The sequence below is a fragment of the Lithobates pipiens genome, unplaced genomic scaffold (assembly GCF_037356315.1).
Source record: "Lithobates pipiens isolate NorthernLeopardFrog02 unplaced genomic scaffold, aLitPip1_a1.2 Scaffold_13, whole genome shotgun sequence".
Classification (NCBI taxonomy): domain Eukaryota; kingdom Metazoa; phylum Chordata; class Amphibia; order Anura; family Ranidae; genus Lithobates; species Lithobates pipiens.
Window position 1 is genome coordinate 79,168,302 of NW_027507718.1, and position 26,359 is coordinate 79,194,660.

The following is a 26,359-nucleotide window of genomic DNA, read 5'->3' on the forward strand; positions in this document are numbered from 1 at the left end:
ATAGGGCAGAGCAGGCCAGCATTAGTAGCAGCACTTCACACTGATTTCAGGACACAGCACAGGTATTAAACTTCAAGGAACAATGGAATTTAAACTGGAATGGTTGGCAAGTATAAGGCAGCTGCTTTGGGCCCCACAACAATGACAGGGCCCAGGGCAGCTGCCCCTTTTGCCCTGCCTTAAAGACGGCCCTGCAGTAATCAACAGCTACCCAATAACATTTCTGTTTTTCTTGAAAAAGATTGTTGTTATAGCATTTTTCCCATCACTTTATATCCTGGTAGGAAATCTCTACAACAGGGACATGCAAATAAAAACCAACAGAGGTTCTTTTTTTTTTTTTTTTTTCCAGAAAATGTCTTTTATTTATATAAACAGTTAATACAAAAGACAACAGATGCGAAAAAGTGACACGAGTACATAGACTAAAAGTTTTGTTCAGCCTTATATAAGTACAATCAATAAAACATAGTACAAACTGAACAGTAAGCCCACCTCCTGTAACTGAAGGGTGTGGACTCGAGAAACAAATGGTCTCTCATATTGTGGATAATCGTGGTGTAGAGTCTCGAGTATGCGTTCTGCAGAGCTAGTTGGAGAAGCAAAGTGTTTTGTTGTAAGTGGAGATGGCTACGTTGAAGGCTCGTGTGACAAGCTCTACATATAAAATGGTGTGTCAGTAATTTGGGAAAGTGGATAGGGGGGAAAGTGGTGAGTCGACAGTTCAGTTGGAATGGGGGGGGGAGGAGTGAGAAGAGGGGGAAGAGGGGAGGGTGGGAGAAAGAAAAATAAAATATAAGGGGGAAAGGGGACCAGGGGGGGAAGATGGGGGTGTTTGTCTCTGACTCCCTTGCAAGTGCTCTTAGCTGATAAATTCTTTTGTTCGGTAAATTTAAGGGAAAACAAGACTGAACCAGATGTCTGGAGTTCTATTAAAATGAGGTGGGTACAGAGAGAAGGCTATCAATATCTTTTGGTTGGAGCTGATGGAACCAAATAAACCAGTGTTCGGTGGACTGTCTATTTTATCCTGAGTGACCTATTAGAGCTAGGTGGTGGGGTTGCTGAGGGCGTTAAATGCTGTCGTTGCCTGGAAGGATATCCAGCCAGCCCATTGTTTGCTAAATTTGGTAGGGGTATCATTGGCAGTGTGTATAAGTTTTTCCATGTCTGCAATTTTCTGAATCCTGGTGAACCATTCTTTGAGTGATGGTGTGGTCGAGGATTTCCAGTGTAGGGGTATACATTGTTTCGCCGCATTGATTAAATGCATCGTCAGGGATTTATGATATTGCTTATGAGGGAGTGTCGAGAGGTGAAGGAGAAATTGTGCCGGTGTGAACGGGATGTCAAGACAGGTAATGGTGGAGATAGTTTGATGAACCGCTTTCCAAAACGTCTGAAGGGCTGGGCACTCCCACCATATGTGAAGCAGGGTGCCTTTCGACTGATGGCAAAGCCAGCAAGCATCAGAAACCGTCGGGTTAAATTTGTGAAGGAGAAACGGTGTGTGATACCACCTGGATTGGATTTTATATCCATTTTCCTGTGCATACACATTTCTTGAGCCTTTGTGGATGTTCAGGAAAATCTTCTCCCAGTTCTCTTCCGAGATTGGGATCGCTAGATCTCTTTCCCATTGCTTGCAGGCCTTGCCGTCATTAGCTTTTAAGTTTTCATATAAGAGATTGTGGGTGAAAGAGATAAGATGAGCTTGGGGTGTTCTCTGCATACATAGTCTTTCGAAAGAATTCAGTGGCCACCAACAGAGGTTCTAACCCTTCCTCACTTTGTCCAAAACTAAATAAAATAGGCTTCAACACACTGAATTGCAAGGTGGTAATAAATAACTTGAAGACCTACAGTTACTGTAACTATCTGCAGCCAAAATATGGCAACCATGGCAGTCAAAATATTTGAGCTGCAAAGGGGTTGAATGGAACATTGCTTTCCATTAACTTCCAAGATGTATGTCTTGCAAGGTTTAGGAAAGAGTCTCTCTTGGGAGCAAGCCAAGGAGAGAGGTGAAAACCACCTTGGCTTCCTGGATACAATTTGTTTAAAATACTTAAAACATTATTCTCACTGGTATTAGCAATCACTGTGTGATATATAATATGCGTATTACTTTATACATAGAATGTTTTTAATGACAAAGTAAAATAACCGATTCATCTTTGTCAAAGTAAAAAAAAAGAAGAAAAAAAAAAGACGACAGCAACTTTTCTAATTGTGCAATTTGTCCCACATAATTTTTACACTTATCTTATTATGTTTTCACATTTTACAGGCAATTTGGGACAAATGGAACTAAACTGCTTTCAATACACAGAGCAAAATTTGAATTGAAAATGCCACATTAACTTGGATCTCTACTTGCTGTAGCTGTGGTTTTAAATTCCCTCAACTGGAGCTCCCATGCGCCAGATCGTTGAAACTAAACATGTTGTAATCCATAATTGTGCAGGATTTATTTAATTTAGCTTTTTATATATAGTTGGATGGGGGCTGTAATGTCTTTCTAGCTCTGCGAGCTAAGATCTGTCAATTTTTATTGTGGATTTTCATTGAATTCTCCTAGCCCAGATGCAAGATCATTAAGAGGAATGCTTTATCTCCAGTCTCACTTGTCAGGGAATGTTGTGAATAGAGATGAACTGAAGCAGTCTGTAGCTCCATTTAGTACAGGTTTTATTATACAGCTGTCAGGTGAACCTGTATCACTAACAAATATGCTGCGTACAGTATATGTGTTGCAGCTATGCTTAAGTCAGGTCTTTGAGGTGTACATTAATATATGTTTTAAATATTTTTTTAAACTTTTAGCTCTGTAAAATCAAGTTTTACAGATTCAGTAGGGTTTTCAAAGTGCTTCTGCATAAAGATGCAGCCTCTTGTTATGTGACTGTATGTTGTAAAACTTTCCTCCCTGAGATGGAACACAGAATCTATTCATTTTTAAACTGCATATTCCCTGGCATAGGTTTTTAATACCAGCAATTAAATGATTTTTGCTAAATTGTAGTTATTGTTTAATCTGCTATTCTGTCTTTTGCTAAATATCTAAGCAAAACCTTTGTTAGTTCTTTTAGTAGTCATTTCTATATTGCATAATACAAACAACCAGAAACACCAGATTTTACACCATGCAGTTTTAGTAAATAACACCCTGTGTGTCTGTTAGTTTGCAGAACTACACCTTTAAAGCTACCTGGAGATTCTTCAGAAACCAACACTTACAGGGCAGTCTGCTTCCTTGGCTCTCACAATGCCAAGCGGTCTGATTCTCCTACCCATACATCAGAATTGTGTCTCATGATGACATAGCATGTGGGAGGAGCTGCAGAGCTCAGTGGTAGACCACAAAATTGACATTCCTGGACTTATGGGTTTCTTAAAAGTTTACAGGAAGTGATCTCTCTTCCATGCTACACAGATTGACAGCATGTGCTAAGAGAGGTATGTATTTAGTGGGTTTTTTATTTTGCAAGGTTACCTTCTTTTGGAATATTAATTTTAGCAAAAGAATTGCCTTAAAAAGAATCAGGACAAAGTGGCAGTTCCTTTTGACTAACCCACCTTTCCTGCACACCCTCACCACTGCCTCCACTAATTTATTACTGGTAATTACTGTATATATCGCCATCAATTTTTACAGCCCTTGCGTCACAGAGCAGGTTCAGACTCAGACAAGATCTGCCCACATGCCTGGATCGGCATCTGGCTCAGGCTCTCAGCGAGCCACTGAGACCCTGAGCTATCCGTTCTTGCCCCCTCCACATCTCCACACTCCAGTGAGCGAGGGTGGGGGTGCAAAGCAGACAGCAGTGATTGACAGTCACCAGCTCTCTGCTCAGGGAGCTATAAGAACTGAGCGATCAGTGGTATTAGATCACTCGGTAATCAGTGTTAGAGGCATCTGGGGGAATCTGGGCCAATGCTGCATCCACCTAGGTAAGTATAATTCTGAAAAAAACAACCCCATACTTCTCTTTTAATTTATATTTTTTATAGTTTGTTTTTTCAGGGTTATGTTAAAGAAAAGGGGGAAACATTATTTTAGACAAAACCAGAGAAATTCCCAGCTCAATTTACCAACCAGTCTGCTTATCAACCAAATTAATCTGTCTAAAAGAATGCGTTAAAAACAGGGGTTTAGTTAGCACACATTTGCAAACGCATGTACAAGCTGCAAGGCCCCTTCACAGCAACCTGTATTACCTGCAGCTCTAACTCCTGTTACTTTATGAGAGTCCCCACAGTGGAAGCACATGCATTTTAATGGATAGATAGGACAGGAAACATTATTTTATCTGATTGTCCCTTTCATGAAAACACAGCTTTGCTGGTCCCATGATACCCTATGAAATCACTCCTTGGTCGAAAAGCAATTTTTCTGAAGGCATTGCTAAAGAATCTCTTGTAAAGAATTACATAGCTGTAATGAAAAAGGCACTAAAAGCATCTTTTTGGTGACCCCTTTGATGAACTCTTTGCTGCTTATCAGCTGTTAGCCCTTGTACACACGGTCGGACATTCCGACAACCAAATCCGTCGGATTTTGTCCGACGGATCTTGTCCGAAACTGTTGCATACACACGGTCGGAAAAAGTTGTCGGAAAATCCGATCTTTCAGAACGTGATGACGTAATTTCGTTACAATGGGACTACATTCAGGCTAGTAGCCAATAGCTTTGATGTAGGAATTTGATCTGAGCATGCGTGGCACTTTGTCCGATCGGAATTCTCTACACATGATCGGAGTATGTCCGATCGGAGCAGTTTGTCGGAAAATATTTCCGGCAAGTTGGAAAATTTGGTCCGACGGATAGTCCGACGGAAACAGTCCGATGCATACCACACACAGTCGGAATATCCAACAAAACGCTCCGATCGGACACATTCCGACGGAATCTCCGACCGTGTTTACAAGGACTTAAATGTATTCCACACTTTTGGGTGTGTAGAAGATCTGCTATCAGCTGCAAGGTGTTGTTTCTACCAGTTGGTTGGAGGAACCATTGCTTCCAGTGGGTGAAATGGTGATTTGACCCATCTGACTGTTTGAATACCCACAGCAACCAGAATACAGTGGTGGCATTTCAACAAATGAGCGATAGGAAAGTAAGAATAAAAACTTTTTTAGTACTGATATGCAATTCTTAACAGTTGATCCTGCTTTGACAGGGATAATTTAATCATTAATAGTACAACGTTTATCAAGCTGAAGGCCTATTCTAAAATGTGCAAAGTTCCTCTTTAATGCACTCATATATGAGCTCTGCATTAATAGAATGTAGACTTGTCATGCCAATGCTGTCTATATTTTTCACAAACCTCTGTTTATATTGAGCGGTTATTTATCTAAAAAAAATATATAAAAATCAATAGGTGATATTGTAAATAAAATGGTTTTCTTGTGTTTACAAAGTCTGCCTGATTTCTTCACTGGGTAAACACATAGGCTGACACAGCAAACTCGAATGTATTCCTCAAATTTTTGGTGATATATTTAAAGCAACTACACCCATGGAAATAATTTAGACTTTATTGCTGCTATAGAATGAGAGAAATGCTTTCAGAGTGTCCCTCACCTTCTGTTTTACATTTGTTTTATGTTTTTTTCTTCTGTCCCCAATTTACCAGCTTTCTGTAGTCTTGGCAGCATGCCCTTATTACTATGTATTTAAGATGGCCATACACATTCAGACAATGGCTGGATGTTAGTAACAATTAAACTGCTGAAGGATACATCAGCCTTCCAGCAGCCCATGGACATGCTTGTTTGTACAGCAAGGGTGCACTTATCCATGCATTCAGCATGCATTTCCAGAAACATTTACAGCCTGGAGATGGAGATGGAGCAACGGGAACTGGCCAAAATGGACAGTAGTGAGTAGTGACTATCTGACATATTTCTGTGGGTAATTTAAGTCAGCAACAGAATTCTGTGATAAATATAGACAAAATAATGTACCTATCATGTAATGCCATGTTTTTTAGGATATCACAAAATAGCAAGTTCAGTTTCGACAGATAATGTGTACCTTGCCATAAGCTGATTAACCATGCAAGAAAAGAGACAAAGATCATCTATTGATATAGATTTATTCTTACAAAATCCACATTACTTTTAGTTATTGGCAGGATGCATTGCATGTATAGGGGTTAGTGTTGTATTTCTTGATATGTCCGGTAGCTATTTATCTGTAGCAAACACATCCTGAGCAAACTGTTCTTGAACAACCTGTGTGTAAACCAGTCTTTTACAGCCAGGGTGCCTTCATGTCTCTTCAGAGGTGCCTTGGCAAAATGTCTAAAAATTGCCCAAAAATTTTATACAAGCCAGCAGGTTTATACTGCCTTTTAGTTACACAAAGTCACAGGTTTTCATTGTGCACCATTACAACCTTCTAGCCACTGGAACCAATGACATCATCGGTGGATAAGGAGAATGCCAGGTGCCCACAGAGCATCTTTGTTTCCTCCTTTCCTGCCACTCTTCATCAGCGCTGGGGTCAGGTTAGCTGAGAGAAGGAGAGAAACTGAGGGAGTAGAGAAACATTGGCATGCTAGTCAGTACCAGTGTGCAAAAGTGTATTTGCTTTGGAAGAATAAATCAAATCTAAATGTGTCTTTTAAAAATATCCATACCCCCCACTGCAACCACCAATTGTGGAAGAGACTTCCAGATTATTATTGACCTAACAATGAAAGAATCCCTGGACAGTTTAAGGTCAAATTGCTTCTCCTCCAATCTAATTGTGTGGCCCTGTGGCCTCTTAGCCCCTGTACACACGGTCGGAGATTTCCACAACCAAATCCGTCGGATTTTGTCCGTCAGATTTAGTCTGACAGATTGTGTCCGAAACTGTTGCATACACACGGTCGGACTAAGTTGTCGAAAAATCCGATCTTTCAGAACGTGATGACGTAATTTCGTTACGATGGGACTACATTCAGGCTAGTAGCCAATAGCTTTGATGTAGGAATTTGATCTGAGCATGCGTGGCAATTGGTACGATCAAAATTCTCTACACATGATCGGATTACGTCCGACCGGCCCAGTTGGTCAGGAAATATTTCCAACATGTTGGAAAATTGGGTCCGACGGAGATTCGGATGGAATCAGTCCGATGCATACCACACACAGTCGGATTATCTGACGACACGGTCCAATAAGACGCATTCCGACGGATTCTCCGACCGTGTGTGTACGCGGCATTATACTTCCTGAGACGGAATAGTTTTTTCCTATGCTGGGATAACCATTGAGGTCTTTGTAAATCTCTATCATGCGATATCCAGCGTGCATACATTTAGTGCTTGTAGTCGTTCCTTGTAATTGAGGTCCTCTAGTCAACATATTCATTTCTTTGCCCTTTTTTGGACTCTCTCCAGTTCCAGCACATCCCTTCTGAGGACTGGTGATCAGATCTGGGCGGAATTCTCCAAGTGTGGCCTAAACAGAGTTTTATAAAGTGGCAGAATTATAGAATGATAGTTTTATCCCTATAATATATACCCTTTTTTATGCATGCTAAAATTCTGCCTGCTTTGGTAGCTGCAACTTGTATGTCATCTACTAAGGACCCCAAATCTTTCTCCATCCTTGACTCCACCAGAGGTCCTCCCCCTACTGAGTTGTTTACCTCTATGTTTTTTGCCCCAAGTGCATTACCTTACATTTCTCCACATTAAACCTCATTTGCCATGTAGTTACACACCCCATTATTTTGTTCAAGTCTTTCTGTAAAATGTATATATCCTCATGTGAAGTATTGCCCTGCTTATTTTTGTGTCATCCACAAAAACTGAGACTGAGCCATTTACTCCATCCTCTATATAATTTATGAATACATTAAACAGAATTGGTCCCAAGACAGAACCATGCGGTACCCCACTTACCACTCCTGAACTCTGCACATTATTTATCACCATCCTTTGGAAATGCCCCTGTAACCAGTTTTCTATCCAAGAACAAACCGTATGGTCCATGCCTGCAGACCTCAGCTTGTAGATTAAGCATTTATAGGGAAATGAATTGAGTGCTTTTGAAAAATCCAGATACACCACATCCACAGGCCTCCCCCTATCTAGACGGCAGCTCACTTCCTTGTAGAATGTTAACAAATTGGGCTGGCAGGAACAACCCTTTGTAAACCCATGCTGTACTACTAATGATACTTTTTTGTTGGATATAGTCCCTTATCATCACCTACAATAATTGACCTACTACTGATGTTAGGCTGACTCTGGCCTTTTTTGAATATTGGTACCACATTGGCTTTTCTCCAATCAGCTGGTACAATTCTTGTTCGTATGCTGTCCACAAAGATTAGGAACCATGGTCTAGCTATACCCTGACTGAGTTTTTTGAAGACTTTCAGGTGTAAGCCATCTAGTCATAGTGATTTATTTGTGTTAAGCTTATCTAGTCTTTCCTTGACTCCGGCCTCTGTTAGCCACAAGGGTATGCCCTGTAATGTGCCACTAACAATTCTGTAGTCAGTATATCCCTCCTTTTCCTATGTAAAAACTGAGGAGAAGAAAGCATTCAGTACAGTTGCCTTCTCTGTGTCATATGTAACCATCCTCTCATCATCATCTTACATGGGTAATGTGCTTGTTACGTACCTGGGATGTGAGCCTGTCATACAGAGGAAGGCCTCTCGTACAACTCCGGCTCATGGACCACTGGTAGTGATACAGCAGCCACAGGAGCACGGTGGGTATAAGTGCCTGTAAACAGTTCAATAGTCCCTGTAGACAACCACCAGGTTGAAGGATAAAAAAATGACTGGACTGAATGGGTGGATGGGGGGAATTCTCCCACAGTGTCTTTGTATTCTGACAACGAGTAGACTTTCCTGCTGTCAGAATACACTGGTCATTACCACTGGCTATAACCAGCAGTGCTAATTGAAAGGTGAAAATCTGACAGGGTAGTTGACAGTTGACAGGGTAGTTGAACAGAACTAAAAAAGTAGATTGACTTTTGTACAGTCAGCCTGCCCATTCATGGATCAAAATTCTTCCGGTCCCTGCTGAACAAGTCGAAATTTGAAACATGTATATCTATCTTTAGTTTTGTTGTTTTACATTTTAGAATGAGGTGCTTCTGGAATGTGCATTAAAGGTTGTCTTGACTGAGAAAAGGTTTAGAAACACTAAAATCTATACAAATGCCTTATCCATAACTATGTGGTATTAGGTTTACTCAATAAGGCAAGTATACTGTGCACTGAGTAACCCATAGAGACAAATCTAAACTTATCTTGTTTTATTTGATGTAAAGGGATACCTGATGGATACTACATCTGCTTATCCCTATTATAAATGTGCAGTATCACTATTATAAATATGCAATACATGTATGGCATTTTAAGGCCAGTTCACACCACATGCAGTCCAGAGCATTTTTTCTGCATCAAAGCACATGAAAAGTAGGTTTTATGGTTTCCAATGGCATAATTCGCACCAGTGGAGTCAGTTTCAGGGCTTTCTAGTTACAGAAAAAAAGTAAAACATGCTGCATTTTTCCTGCACTGGATTGTGCTGGATGTAAAACACATCAAAAACATGCTGGAATGCACTGGAATGCATCAAAAACACATACAAAAGGCAGCAAACCCCAGTACAGTGAGAAACAAATCAGGGAAAAAATACATTTGGAATGCATCTGGAAAACGCATCAAAATTGCGTCAAAAATACACCTGAATGCACCAAAACCGTGCTAAAAATGTGCATGCAGAAACATATTCGGAACAGATCTGGAGTGCATTTAAGAGGTAAATTAAGAGGTTTAGCATAGCATAAATTACCAATATAAATTGAGTTGAATGAGGGATGACCATATAATTGAGTAGAATTTCTTTTGACTAGAAAGAAAAACTAAAAAATGTCAAGGCAATTGGGCTAATTTACTGAATTTAGAATCTTCACTCCAAAAATGTGTGAAAATCTTCTTCAATTAGCTAATCACTTTCAAAGCATTTGAAAATTACTGGACATTTAAAGTTAAAACAAATGTGCCTTTCACATAACTATATAGTGTTAATCTACACAATTTTTCAAGTGAAGAGTCTCAACTTCAGCCACAATGTGCTCATGCTCAACACTAATATGTTAGATGGATTCTATTTATACCATTTCCATTAAAATTAGAGGCAGATTATTTATACATGGTTAATCCTATGGGCACAATATTTTGTTTATTGCAAGTCATTAGAGCTGTTCTAATGCTACAGACTGCTTGCCTGTTGCATATATATATATATGGGCACTGCTAAATTCTAGTTGATGCAGGCCCTTGTTTTATCTGCTTGCATCAACTGCGTTGATTTACACAGCAGTTACATAATTTCAAAATTTAATTTAAAACATGTTGAACATTACTTTTTTTTTACTTCAGGCGTCACCCTGTGACCCCGTATTTTTTAGCTTAGGTTACTTTTTAGGCTTCCTCTTATGGCTTTAAAACTTAATCCACCTTTGGTGACAATGGTATATTTTCTTTAGCAAAACTTATAATTTACCAAATATGATGGTGCAACATTTGACAGTAATACTATATCCAAAAATATAAATACTAAAATGAATCATTTAAATATAGCTTTTAAAAGGTAAAAATTTGTTTATAAAGATACTTTCTTAGCATTGTCTATGGTGGTCTTCTAACAAGACTAATATACATCTTTCTCCTTTTTTTTTTCACCAAGTTGTCTGACCCTGCCAACAAAACAAGAGGCCATAAATCTTAGTCAAACAATCACAGCTTGAAGCAGCTAAGCAGTCCTGACGTCCCCATTCCTTCTGAGAAAAAAGCAAATTCCTAATTTCTTGTAATGTGAGCTCTCTAGAGTATGGCTATGTCAACGTATTAGACTTTTTACTTGGGTGTATTGATTCTGGTCTACACCAATGTGGTCCATAATGCTGCTTAATGTTATTGATGAGCCATCAGTCACGTAGGGAGGCATGGTACTCACATGGCTCCCTGAACCGCAGAAACATTTTGGTAAAGAGATGAAGAAACTGAAAGGGGATGCAAACTAAAAGGCTAACTTCAGAGAGCAAAATGTTAATGAATGCTTTATGCTACACTGTATGAATGGGATGATGGTTTATGAAATAATTATGAATGCTGGGCTTTGTCATAAGATGTCAGAAATACAATGACTGAGCTCTCCATTCTTCTGACCTGAAGACACCTCTGCATTATATGGCATACTTACCATGATTTGTGACTGAGCAGCACACCTAGTTTAAACAGTACATACCTACTGCATTATTGAGAATATTCTGAACCATAAAAATCATTAATGTACGATACTGCACTTAATGGAAAGCCACACTAATGCATCAATGAAGGTTTTTACGTCAACTTATTATAAGGTGGAATTCACTTTTGACTTTATTAGAATATAATCCTGATATCATTTGTAAATTATGCAACATGGTGGTTTAGTGCTTAATGATGTTACCTTGCATTGCTGAAGTCTTAGGTGCAATCTCCATTATTGGCCTTCACCTATATTGTCTCCATTTTGTCCATGGAGGAGTCCATTGTCCATTAATTTTATGGAAACACTGATGATTTGATGTTCTCTTGATTCAAGATTTTCAGTGGCTATACAAAGTGAGAAAATAAAATAAAAAGTACACAGTAATTTTTAATGTCTCTCCCAAAAAATGTCCAAAGATAAGCAGAGGGTAGGATAATTAGGGACATGAAAGTAGGCATAATTTGCACACTGAAAACAAAAGGTCTGGAAAATATACTGTTAGGTCTACGTCTCCTTAATAATACCCCTGGTAGCCTAGGCTAGGATGGAAGAGCGGAGGTCCCGATCACCGGTGGACAGACACCACACATACACGATTGTACGTGAATAATGACTGTGGGTTTATTGGAGCACACACAGTAGTTTTATGCAGTTTGAGCTAACGCACAGCTCTGTGGTTGGGCCAATCAGGGACTGCCACATAAAATATGCAAGATAGTATATTTTACTACGTCATCATGGTTCTTTGCACAAGCAATATTTCTGCCTAGCAGCAAAAGCTAAATATATACATATATATACAGTTTAAAATGTTTCTTAGGTGTGATCCAAGATAGGCCTGTGGTCTAACGCCATGAAGTTACTTCTGCTCTTAAAAAGGGAAGTAGCTTAACCGCATCCATCTGTTCTGAACAGATATCTAACCTTGTGATAATTCTAAATACCTTGTACAAGCAAAAACACATATGACCTTAAGCAATAGGTTTCTATGTCATGCTGACAGTAATTTTCCATTACCCAAAATGGATGTCTCTTAACAAGATGGTTCCCTCATTACCTTATAATCCTCCCTTTGATCATTCTGTGATTTACATAATGATCATTCCTTTTCTAATTTAATAGCACAGGCTTCATACTCCGAACCCTTGTGCTCTTGGTTTTTATACCATACCGTTGGATCCTTAACAATGGAAGTGAGTTTCAGATCCTTCGGAGCGGCCGTGTTTCCCTTTTTACATAAACATTTGATTATCTTATAACAGGCATATAAAAATAGAATGAAGAGAATCACAGTGACAATTGTCATGGCAGCATTTCGGAGCCAAGATATTAATCCCCCAAAACTAAAACTGCTCGAGAAGGGATCCCAGTTTTTTCCTATGTTCCTTGCCTCTTTCTGTAGTTTATTTACCTCTTCCCTGTGTTGGGCAATAACGTCATAGTAGTCTGGGACTTCGATGCTGGTATTATGAATCCAGGTACAACACTCATAATCCTCAGTAGTCTCACAGAGGCCAGTAAGGGCTGCACTCATACTTTCTATAGCCAACTCATGTAGTTCTAGTTGCTTCCTAATTGCCCTAGTTTCTAGATTTAGTTTGGTTATGTCATCAGAATTTTCCTCCAGAATCTCATCAATTATGCCAGTGTAATTATTTAATCTTTTCATTAGGTCAATTCCCCACCCTGTCCAGGAAGGGAACCATGCCCAGGCCATATCTTTTTCTAAAAACAATTCTCGTTTATTACGGTGTCTAAGGGGATATCTAGGATGCATGCTAGCTTCAAGGAGGTGACTTCCCTTGTTATCCCCTAATACCCCCATGATAGGAACCAGGGCTGCAAGGTAACACCACCCCTGGGGTTTGGTTGGGATCCAGGGGTGACAGAGTTTGCCGCAGCATATATATATGGTATTTCCTAGAGCTAGGGGTCGTTTATGGAACACGTTCCTAAGAGTATCAGAAAGGCCAAAGAGCACCAGAATTGACATTAATTGGTGTATTGTAGTCTTGGTACTGGAGCTAAGAAAGTCTAAAAAGGTGGCATTTAGGGTGGGATCTGAAGTATGGAAGAAAGAAGGACTGTTAAACGATGTCATTGAAATGTTAAGTTTTGCTTGTTTGCAAACCTCGGCTCCATCTGTGGTGTTTCCCAGTCGGAAACACCAGTCTGGGAAGTGGCTTCTACCTATAATTTGGAAAGTGAGGGTTTTATTTGGAAGGGTCCTAGTAACATTCGTTAGGACGATAGGGGGTGTTCCATTAAGGAGGGGGGTAAAATTCAAGGGGACTGCCATGAGAGGGATTCTAGCTGTACTGGGATGTAGCTTGCTGCAAATCCAGCATTTCTCAAAACCGGATTTTTGAGCATAGCTATATTTGAATTTTAGTAGTAACATCTTGTCAGTCAGTCCCTTAGGTGACTCATTAACGGGTATAATACTTCTACTATGTCTTTGGCCGGGGGTATTATTCATCTTAGGTGGTCCACATATCCCTTTTAATAGACCTAAGTGTTCTGGATGATATATACAGTTGGCTATAAACCATGTGGGCAGGAATACAAGTAGTACCAGACTACCCCAAAGGCATACAGCCTTCCCTGACACTGAAGGTAAAAACATTTCTACAAGTTCTTATGCTTGTCCTTCTTCTTCGCTATCATGTAGGGTTTCAAGGGTTAATTGTCCAATGCCTTCCTGAATCTCTTGCAGTTCCGGTAGCTGTTCGGGTGGGTCGGGTTCTCCTTCAATAGGTGGGGGGTCGGGGGTTGTGGGAAGCGGTGGGCACTTTTTCAGCCTGCTGGCGTGGATCCAGGTGTTTCCTTGGTCAGTCAGGACCGCAGTTCTGGACACCTTTTCAACCTTCCAAGGTCCAGAGTAGATTGGTCCGATCCTCTTTTTGTGGGCCAGTTGCTTGACTAGCACTTGATCTCCTGGGATGAAGGGGTGTGTTGGCTCTGTGGAAATAGGAGAAAAGGTGACAGAAACTTGTTCGTTCATTTCATGAAGCATACTTACCAGGTTTTTCACGTACATTTCCTGTTGGGAATAAATGTCAATATCAGTGTCTTGGTCTAATGGGGGTAATTCTATGTTTGCGGGGACTCCCATCAAAATTTCAAAAGGTGAAAGTTTCGTTCTGGCGTGGGGTGCCGTTCTAATCTGGAATAGCACAGAAGGGAGGTGATCAAGCCATCCCTTCATTGTGCCCCCTGTGGCCTTTTTCAATTTATCCTTTATATTTCTATTCATTCTTTCCACTACCCCTGCGCTTTGAGGGTGATAGGGGATGTGTAGTTTCCATTGCAGCCCTAACAATTTAGCCACAGCCTGGGTAACTGAGGAGCTGAATGCAGGTCCCCTATCTGACCAAATAGATGTTGGTATGCCAAACCTACAAATCCAGTTATTCAGCAAGCATTTTGCTGCTATATTGGCTGACTCACCTGCACAGGGAGTGGCTTCAACCCAGCCTGAAAATTTATCTACGACAACGCACAGGAATTTTAGGCTCCCCTTTTGTTTTGGCATGTGTGTGAAGTCTACTTGTAAATCTGTAAGGGGACCTATTGGTGGGGGTAGATGACCATGTAGGCCATGCCGTTTGCCCTGCACATTGTTTTGAGCACAGGTAAGGCAACTTGTGGTCAGGAGTTTAACTTGTTTGTTCAAGGCGTTTGTGCAGAAAGATTTGGTGTACATAGTGGCTAAAGGGACGGCACCTATGTGTCCTGGACCATGAAGGTAGGAGAGAATTAGAATACTGCTTGCCTCAGGTATTCCCAATATCTTCCCCTCTTTTGACCACAGACCCTCTGGGTCTTTGGTCAAGCCAGCCTTCACCCAATACAAGACATCTTCCTCAGTGGCTAATGATTGCATTTGTGCCACTACAGATTTAAAGTTAGGACAGGTGAAATGATCCTTAAAGTACATGGACGTAGGGGTGGGCTCCTGGGTGGAGGACTGGGCTGCCTTTTACGCTTCTCGGTCAGCTAAAGCATTTCCCTTGGAAAGTTTGCTATTATCTGAAGAATGTGCTTTTACTTTAATTATTGCCACCTCTTTTGGGAGCAAAATAGCCCGAAGAAGTGCCTCAATCTGGGTAGCATTGGAAATAGGTTTATTATCCGCTGTTTTAAAACCTCTTTTAGCCCATATTACTCCGAAGTCATGCACCACCCCAAATGCATATCTACTGTCTGTGTAAATGTTCACCTTCTTATCTGTAAATAAAATGCAGGCCCTGGTGAGGGCTTCTAGTTCAGCCACCTGAGCCGAAGAGGGGGGGCAGTGGTTTGGCTTCTAATACCTTGTTTGGCAACTGGACTATTGCATATCCTGTTTGGAAGGTGGAATCAGAGGGACGGGAGCAACTACCGTCCACAAAAACATTGTCTGCATTGGTAATCGGTACGTCGGTGAGGTCTGGTCTTGGTGATGTGATAGACTCCACTCGTGATATACAGTCATGAAACTGGTCTGGGTCTTGTGGTAGGCGTAACATGGAGTGCAAGAGACGGACGGCAGGGTTGTTGGCGGGAACATATTTGAGAGACAGATTGTCTGTGTTCATGAGGGAAATCTCATATCCACTGAGTCTTTGTGAGGTCATGTGTTGGGTGTTCATGTTCTGTATGAGGTGGGTGACAGAATGTGTGGTGTAAAGCGTCATCGGGTGTCCCAAGACCATCTTGTTGGCATCTTGTACGGCCATAGCACAGGCGGCTAAATTCTGAAGGCATGATGGCATGCCTTGAACCTGAAGGGGGAGTTTTTTAGATAGGTAGGAGACAGGGCGGTAGCCTGTTCCATGCTGTTGTGTCAAAACCGCGGCAAAAGAGGTCCCCGAGACTACACAGTATAGTTGAAAAGCTTTACCATAGTCTACCAACCCCAGGGCGGGTGCACATGACAAACTGTTCAATAGGGCCTGGAAGGCCTTAAGCCGTTCCTCTGTCCAATCAACCTGCCTAGGGGCTGTTGAGGCGGTGGCCTCTCTTAGTATGCCATCATAATGAGAACAGTCGGGGATCCACTGGCGGCAATATACCACAGCGCCCAAGAATGAGAGCAGGGCTGCCTTGTCTTTTGGGGCGCTCAGAGCTTGTAGGGCTGCAGCGCATTTGGGGGAGACCATCCTTGTCCCCCTTTTTAGTATGCACCCCAAGTATTCCACTTGTGGCATACACCACTGTATCTTCTTTCTGGATGCTAAATGCCCGATGTGGGCTAGATGGTTCAACAGAGATGTGGAATCGACCGCACAATCTTCAGCAGTGCGACTGCACAAGAGCAAGTCGTCCACATACTGTATTAGCACCGACCCTCGCTCAGGCGTCCAAGATTTGACAGTCTCATTGAGTACCATAGAGAAGGCAGCAGGACTATCAACATACCCCTGAGGTAGGCGTGTCCAGGTTAACTGACCCGTCAACTGACCCGTCAACTGACCCTCCGTCCAGGAGAAGGCAAACATAGGCTGGGCCTCTTCCGCAATGGGAATGCTAAAGAAGGCATTTGCTAAATCAATCACTGTGTAGCATAGAGAATGTGCCGGTATACATGAGAAGATAAAAGTGATGTCTGAGACTAGGGGTGGAAGTGGAATCACTTGTTTGTTAACTGCCCTTAGGTCTTGTACAAGTCTCCACTCCCCACTGGCCTTTTTTACGGGGTAAATGGGCGTGTTCCAGGGACTGATGATTGGTTTCAGGATACCTTTTGATATGTAATCATTAATTTGAGGGGAGATGCCTTTGACTTTCTCTGGGGGTAGGGGATACTGTTTTTGATATTGTATCCCTGCATCTGATCGCATTTGGGGTGCATATGGTGTGCAATTAATAAAGCCCACACTACCTTTGTTTTCTGCCCAAATTGTGTGATGGTCAAGGGAGGAAGGTATCATTAGAAAGAAACTCCTGTGTGCATGTCTTTTTGGGCTGTGTAAGTCACAAAGAGGGGAACTCGCAGTGAGGGAGCCGTCTTTGTCAAACTTAATGGTAATGTTCAACTGGGATAGTAAATCTCTGCCCATTAGGGACACTGGACAGGAAGTCAGGACAGCGAAACTCTGCATACATAGCTCTAGTCCATCCGGGGTAGAGACTGGTAAAGGCGGGGTGACGGAATGAGTGACCGATGTCCCATTTATTCCAATAGAGTGTCCCTCAGTACACAGTGGTGTGTCATACCTCTCATCATTTAATGAGCTAAAAGTGGCACCTGAATCAAGCAGGAAACACACTATGTGGTTGTCTACGCGTAATATAACTTGTGGTAGACTCTTCCATGATAGGTTGTGGCACACCAGACTGAGGGAAGGAACATACTCTAGGCATCCCTATTGGGGGTGTGTTTGTCGGGTAGACGGCCACTGCATGGGGATTCGAGGGGGAGGTCTGTTAGAGGTTGGGGTGTAGGGTGGCTGTGCAAGCGCATGGTTTTGAGATGGTGTTTGGGGAGGTGGCGGATATTGGGGGTACCTTGTAGTGTGAGGGGGGGGGGGGCGATTAGCAGCATTGTACCCCCTTCCCCTGCCCCTTGGATAGCTCGCCCTCTGTCTATATGGGCACTGTGATTTCCAATGTCCCTGTTCCCCACAATTAAAACATCCTTGGTCAGGTGGGTAGGGCTGCATGGTCATGAGGTGCGGTGGTGAGGATGAGGTTTCAGGTGTGACTAGGGTTTGTGTTTGTGTCAAGGAGGGGAAAATTCCCCCTTTTTGTTCAAAGACTCCTGAAGTCTCTCTGGACCTAGCGTCCTTCATGAATTCATCTGGTGCTTGCTCTGCCCATTTGGGGTTTGTGAATTTGAGCAAGTGCGTCACTTTGGGATCGCCTCCCGACATGATGGTAGTAGTAAATAATTGTGGTGTGGCCCCATCTACAGCTTTCCATAGGGAGTATACTCTGGTACAGTAATCATAGAATTTCTCTTTAGGTCCCTGCTTGGCTAGGATCAGTTCTTGGAGTGCAGATGATCCTTTGTATAATTTGGACCAATGACCTCCCATGCCTTTCCAAAAGGATATCCAATCCTTATCGGTCTGGATATGGGTTGTCCATAGGTTGTCTACAGGGGCTACTTCTGGGCTGTCTGGGTCTACAATGCTAAGAATACTTTTTATGTCATCTTTGTCAAGCCCTGTGCCTGCACTATATTTTGCCAGAAAGGTACCTGCATCTCGTGGATACTTCTTGGGATTGGGACATAGTTCTTTTATTTTGGAGAGTGTACCCAAAGGTAATGGTATATGCACCTTGGTGTTCCCCATGGTCATCAAAGGTGCTTTGAGTGAAGCCCCTACTGCTTCTCTCTCAGTTTCCTCTTCTATGGATAATGTCCCTGTTTTACTAATTGGACCTGACTCCTCAGTTTTGGGAATAGGTGTCTCTTTTGTATGGCTTCTTGTAGTGGTGGGGGGCAGCGCTATAATCCTATCCTGCGCTTCTTTCAACATTTCCTCCTTCTTCCCTAATTGCCTTCTTAACTTTTCTAGTTCCTTTTGTAAGTCCTCCATCCTATGTTCCTCTCTCTCTTTTCCCTCCTGAAATTCCTTCTCCCTTTCTTCCAAGTTTTTCTGATACATTTCTAACTCTATTTTCCTATCCACTTGTACCTTTTCTGCCTCATTGAGGACTATTTCTTTTTGTTTTAGGTCTTCCATAAGTGTTTCTAACTCAGTTCTCCTCTTCCCTATTCTCTCTTCTTCCTCCGTTTTCCTCTCTTCAAACTCTTTTATTTTTGCCTCTAATTCCTGCATTTCGGGACTACCCACTTCTTCTTGTCCTGTAACTTCTTCCTGTCTCCCCTCTTCCTCTCTGCCCCTACTTATTTGTTCCCATTGGGCCACTTGTTGTGGTGTTGCTGTGGTGTGTGCTATGGCGGCTAGGACTACAGGATCCAGTGAAGGATATAATTGAAGGTATGGACCTGGCGTCCCATCCTCGTTTTTTACCATAACATAAGGTGGGGTGGACATTGAGGCGGGGGAGGGGAGGTGAAGGGGGTGCAGGGGCTTCAGCCATAGCACTGGGTCCTATATTTGGAGTAAGCTTTGTAGTTTTATTAATATGCTTCTTTTTATATTTGTGTAGACATTTATCCCATGCATGGTAACAATCTTTTATATATTGAATATTTTCCCACTTCCCTGGAGGGTACAAATTTTTGTGGATTTGGCATATTTTACTTACTTCCTGCCAGTCTTCCTCAGTACAAGGACCATATGGCCCTGGGTCATGTATCCCCAATTGCTGACACCTTTCTCGGACTTGTGTCCAAAATGGTTCTACCTGGGGGCCAGGGATCATATTACTGACGAATTCATAGGGTGATGGGGTGGCCATGGCTTGGGTTGCTGCAGAATTCCCCATCTAGTAGTCTGGGCAGTGTGTGTCTAGTGGCAGGACACAGGTGATAACACCCGGTTTGTCCAACAATCCGGTCTCTGGTCTGGGAGTAGGATCCCTGATCTTTTTTGGGGCAGATGGACTTATATAAAACTATGAAGATTTACCCTTAATATACGATGAAGGGTAAATCTTTCCTGGTGGGGGGATATACCCCTCTTACACCAAGTCTGCAAGAGAAGCCTGTAGGTCTAGTGGTCAAAAGAATCTACCTTTCATAAATGCTAAGAAAAAAAATAAACCTAGCGTGCAGTGTGAACAGGCGGGTGCTACCTCACTACAATCTGGTTCTTAATACTCTGTATTCATTTAACAACATTTGGGTTTATTCAAACAGATATCCACTCTATATAATTATATCTTATACAACGTTAATACTCTATATACTTACGCTTGCACCTAAAGAGAAACAGACATATTTTTATGGTTTAAGATTTCAGCTTTAAAATTTTTCATGTACATTATCAAGTAATCACATCATGATGCAATTCATTATTTATAGTGCACTTTAAAAGTTCTCAAGTGGGCGTCCGCTCGACCAATCCCTTTGTCACGGGCGTATTCTTTTACTTCCCGTGTTAATAAAACTATCACCAATAGTTTTAAGTCAGACCAACCTAGTCGGACTCCCCTAAACCTATAAATTCCTTGCGAGCCCTTTTAACCTCCCGAGGGACCAACCTAGTCCGTCGCGAAGGCACAGTTATTTCTTTTAAATTAAACTAAGTTCATGGCGACCATCTGGACAGAGTAAGTATTCACACCATTCACCTTTTAGGCAAAAAGGAGTAAAGTGACTTACCTGCCGCAAGATGACCCCACTTTCTGGTACCAAAACTGTTAGGTCTTTTTCACTAATTTTTCTTTCTAGTTAAGACCCCTTTCACTGGGGTGTTTTTCAGGCACTTTAGCATTCAAAAAAAGCGCATGTAGGGGGGGGCGTGGCCTGCTGCGGACCGGGATGGCTGCCTGAGATCCGAGCTCCGCTCCACGGCCTGGATACCGGCAACACGAAGCGACTCTCCTCTCCCCAGCCCACACCACCGGAGCGGGGAAGGAGCAGGGACGAATGGGGCATGTCGAAATCGCGGTATAATCCGCCCAAACCCCGCCGCTTAACGGATTTTTATCCGACAGCCGCCGCTATGCAGAAGGCCCAAGATGGCGCCGACCTTCTCAACACGCAGCACGCTGCCTCCGCGGCCTCGCTGGGCCATCACACTGCACTGCACTCAGCACAGGAGGACGCTCCGGATGCTTGCAGGGACACCATGGACACTCTTCCTCCCCCGGTGGAGCCCCCAGGTGACCTCATGGCTGACAGAGGTAAGAGACTGGCTACCTCCCCAGCACATTCCCCAAACAAAGCTCCACATGCCAAAAAGCAGCTTTGGTCTGCAGTTGTGGCCGGGACACATACTTCTCACTCTACCCCCTCATTGGCAGCCATGCCTGCCTCAGACAGCACAGTGTCTGAATCCACATTGAAGAATATGCTTCTAACATTGCAGCAGGACCTGCACAGGGAGCTACAGATCTCCATTTCCCAGATGCATGACCGCATTGACTGCATTGAGGAACGCACTGACGCTCTTGAAGAAAATCTTCAGGATTACTCTAAAGCACACAATGAAATGCTAGATGTACAGGACCACCATACGGAAGAACTCCGACACATAAAAATGAAACTGGCCGATTTGGAAGACCGATCCAGACGAAATAATATCAAATTTAGAGGCATCCCTGAATCGGTCATGCCATGCGACCTAACCCCATACTTGCAACAACTCATCTCGTCCTTACTCCCTCGCCTGACCGCACGAGACATGATCATAGATCGGGCCCATAGAATTGCAAAACCATCACGTCTCCCAGATGACGTCCCCAGAGATGTTCTGGCCCGTATACATTTCTTCCAGGTCAAGGAACAAATACTCTCTTCCGCGCGAAACCTGAAGTCCTTACCGGCCCCTTACGCTTCCATTAAGCTCTTCACTGACCTGTCACCGGCCACAATGGAGATGCGTAGGGCCTTCTCTCCGGTAACCTCCATCCTCCAACAGAAAAACATAACATACAAATGGGGCTTCCCTACCAAACTACTGGTCACCCATCAGCAGAAAATTGTTCCAATCCTTAACCCGAAAGATGGATATAAAAAATTGACCAATTGGGGCTTCCTCCCTCTTCCCCCGGGAGGCACGGATCAGTCTAACTCCTCCGGCCCACCCTCTGGACCCACCAGACGTGCCGCGACCAAAATGGCGGAAAAGACCTGACTTTGCTAATATCCCAGTTCCCCTAGAGCTGTCATATCCAGCCTGGGCACTATACCTTCTGTTTCTTCCCTCCAACCCCCAGGTTATTAGTGTGCTGAGCACATATTTTTTGTGATATTTCTCACTGTTATACGTTGTTATATCTTGTTATATACCAGTTCATTGCCATCTTTATTCTTTTTATTTGTGATTGTTTTCTTTTTTTTTTTTGCCTACTCAACCTCTCTGTTCTTTTTGCTTGGTGTTCATTGATTGGTGTGGTCTCTCTCCGCTTGCTTGCATCTCCCTGGCCAAACGCTTATCATGTCTCTCACGATCACCTCACTAAATGTTAAAGGCCTCAATTCTCCTTTTAAGCGTAATCTACTATGGAAGGAAGCACTGGGTCATCATGCGGATATCCTTTGCGTCCAAGAGACACACTTCTCTAAATCCAAACCACCCCAGTGTAGCAACAAGAAATACCCCCACTGCTTCTTCGCTAACGCCCCGAAAAAGAAGAGGGGAGTTATGATTGCTGTGAGCGCTAGCGTTAACTTCACGCTACACCACTGTGAATGCGATGAAGATGGCAGATTCATCATCCTCTCAGCCACCTTTGACAGTCGCCCTCTCACTCTGGTCAATATCTATGCCCCTAATGGCGCCCAGAGAAAGTTTTATTCCACCCTCCTCTCCAAAATAGCACCTTACAGATCTTCCCCTCTGCTAATCTGCGGGGACTTTAATGAAATTATTGACCATACGCTAGACACTACCAGTCTCTCAAAATGCAGGCCCTCAGCCTTGGCCTCTCTCCTCCAACGTGAGGACTTATATGACGCTTGGAGATGCATGCATGATTTGGAGAGAGATTACACCTTCTTTTCCCCTCCCCACCAGTCTTACTCTCGTATCGATTTATTTATCGCAGACAAACATTTACTCCAGTCTATTGAATCCTCCCACATAGGCACGATATCGTGGTCTGACCACGCTCCGGTCACGATTAAATTGGCTTCCCCTTCTCAAACACCCAAACACACAGTATGGAGGCTCAACACCTCCCTCCTTAACGATCCTAACTCTGAAACTGCAATACGATCCGAGATTGAGACTTATTTCCAACAAAATGTCAAATCAGTTTCTGACCACTCCATAGTATGGAATGCACATAAGGCTTGCCTACGAGGTCTTTTTATTAAACTTGGCTCCCAGGCAAAGAAAAATCACTCACGCATGACAGAATCCCTCCTGACTAAAATCAGGTCCCTAGAACTCACCAACAAGAAATCCCCATCGAAGGCCGTCTCCTCGGAACTCAAAAACCTCCGACTCCAGCTTAGTGACCACCTTCGTAAAAACTTCGACTACTACATTAAAAGACTACGCCTGCTGACATACTCAGCAGCCAATAAACCAGGGGCCTATATGGCTAGACACTTTAAGAAGCAATTAGCTAACAAAAAAATCACACACCTCACTAACTCCCAGGGCAGATGCATGACTAACCCGCTAGATATTGCAAATGAATTTGGACATTTTTATACGAAATTGTACAATCTGTCAGGCTCAGACCCGCTTCCACCCCCCTCCCAACACGACATTGCCAATTTCTTCTCCTCTATCTCCCTCCCTTCTCTATCCCCGACACAACTCGAACAATTGGAAGTTCCTTTTACACACTCCGAGATCCACAAATTGATCCAAAACCTCCCACTACACAAGGCTCCAGGCCCCGACGGACTTCCTAGCGAATATTACAAGCGGTTTTCCCAACTATTAGTCCCCCATTTATGTGACATGTACAATCAGTTTGCCACCACAGGAATAATCCCAAAAGAGTCCCTTGATGCCTTGATAGTCACCATCCCCAAACCAGGTAAACCCCCGGACAATCCAGGCAACTACCGCCCCATTTCCCTTCTCAACACAGACACAAAACTGTATGCTAAATTACTCGCACAACGACTATCTTCTGTTATTCCCCAACTCATACATCCTGATCAAGTCGGATTTGTGCCTGGCAGGCAGACATCCGACGGTACTAGAAGGTTTATCGACTTGATACAGTGGACGGAGCATACTGGAACGCCTTCTCTGCTTCTGGCATTAGACGCAGAGAAGGCGTTCGACAGGGTGTACTGGCCCTATATGGAGACAGTCCTCCATAAATTTGGAGTGTCTGGCACATTTCATAAAGCGATAATGGGCTTATACTCCCACCCCTCGGCACGCATCTGGACATCGGGAGTAGTCTCCCAACCTTTCCAAATCACCAACGGCACCAGACAAGGGTGTCCACTATCCCCACTGATTTTCGCCCTAGTGATGGAGCCGTTAGCACAGAAGATAAGATCAGACCCAAAAATATCTGGAATAAAAATCGGAGATACTGATCACAAAATTGGCCTCTACGCCGATGATGTAATCATAGCCCTGACTGACCCCATCTCCTCGCTTCCTGCGGTGCACGCAGTTTTAGATCAATTCAGTAGAATATCCATGTATAAACTGAATCATAGCAAATCCCTCATGCTGAACCTTGGTTTAGACCCGCATACGTCAAAATCAATCTCCTCCACCTTCCCCTTTGCCTGGGCCCCGAATTCTTTTCTCCCCTACTTGGGAATTCATTTGACATCCCCTAGTAGACTACTACTTAGAACCAATCTCGAAGACCTCGTGGGCAAACTTACTAGCCTCATCAAAGACCTGAGCCGACTCCCGGCCTCCTGGGCTGGAAGGATAGCTCAGGCCAAAATGTATCTGCTGCCTCATATCCTATATTTTTTTCGAACCATACCCCTCCCTATAACGCAGCACCAACTCAAAAAACTTCAAGGGATTCTTAACGGTTTCATCTGGCAGCAGAAACGTCCTAGAGTAAAGAAGTCCATAGTCCTGACTCCAGTTCATTCTGGAGGGCTAGGGGCACCCAATGTCCAAGCCTACTACCGAGCCTCCATTCTAGACCAACTGAAAACTTGGTGGTCGGATAATCGTCACTCAAACTGGAAACAGATCGAATCAACCATACTGGACACGAACGCTAAGCTTCTGCTTGCAGCCACCTGGCTTAAGCTCCCTCCCCTACACTACCCACTTGATACCATCACGGCCTCCAGGAAAACATGGTCAGCGTTAATACAATCAACGAATGGGATCTCGGTGGAGACCTTGCCTAAACTACCCCTTGATGCACTTCAACTTCTCTCCCCGGACCTACCCATCTCAGAATGGACAAACCGAGGCCTAACTTACCTTGGATCGCTTTATGAAGGCTCCACCTTGAAAACCTTTACACGTCTCATGGAACAATACGAACTGCCCAAACAAACCTTCTTCCTCTACCTAAGGATCAGGTCTATGCTCTCCAAAATGCGTTACTCATCCGAGGACACTCTGACGCTTCCCTTACTCACGCATTATAATCTTGAAACTCCCAAAAGCAAAGGGATCTCGGTGATATACAAACTCCTTACCGAACCTCACTCGGATCTTCTTTCCTCCAGCATGCAATACTGGTCTCCCCTTACAGACCAGCCACCGACGCAGCTACAATGGCAGAAAGCCCTTCTACTTCCACTACGTTTATCCCGCTGCATCAATCACTGGGAATCCACACAGAAGCTATTTCATAAATGGTATTTTACCCCTGAAAGACTTGCCAAAATATACTTGAACACCTCGCCCAAGTGTTGGAGGAACTGCGACCAGATCGGTTCCTTACTACATGTCTGGTGGGAATGCCCTCTATTGAGAAACTACTGGGACAAAGTTAAGAGCTTAATTCTCTCACTCTCTGGAGTAACCCTTCCTCTATCCCCACTGGATCTTCTACTAGGACTTCACATCCCTGCCTGGCCTAACCACCTTCGCACTCCGGTTACCCACATACTTATTGCAGCCAGACTCGCAATTGCGAGAAGATGGAAAACAGCCCTCCCCCCCACATTGGAAGAAGTCATTCAAATCCTTAACCAAAACTTTCAGATGGAACATTATTTTGCCAAAGCCAACCACTCCACAAGTCGTTTTTGCAAATCCTGGGAGCTCTGGATTACTAATCCGAGGAGTGCCCCTATACTATGATCATACCCATCGTCTATATCTTATTAAGGACTTAATTGCTCTTTATGTTCGGCGATAACTGACTTACCCTAGTCACGTATGTAACTGTGCCCCTCTACCTTCCCCCCCCCCCCCCCCCCATCTTTACTTTTCTTTCCTCATTCCTTTATGATTGTTTGAATACCTTGCATTTATTATTATCTCTGTTTATACTTACACAGGGATATGCCCATTTGGTGATGTCTATGTACTTCTTTTTTTTTCTCTCAGTAATCTCAATAAACATTAAGTTTAAAAAAAAAAAAAAAGCGCATGTA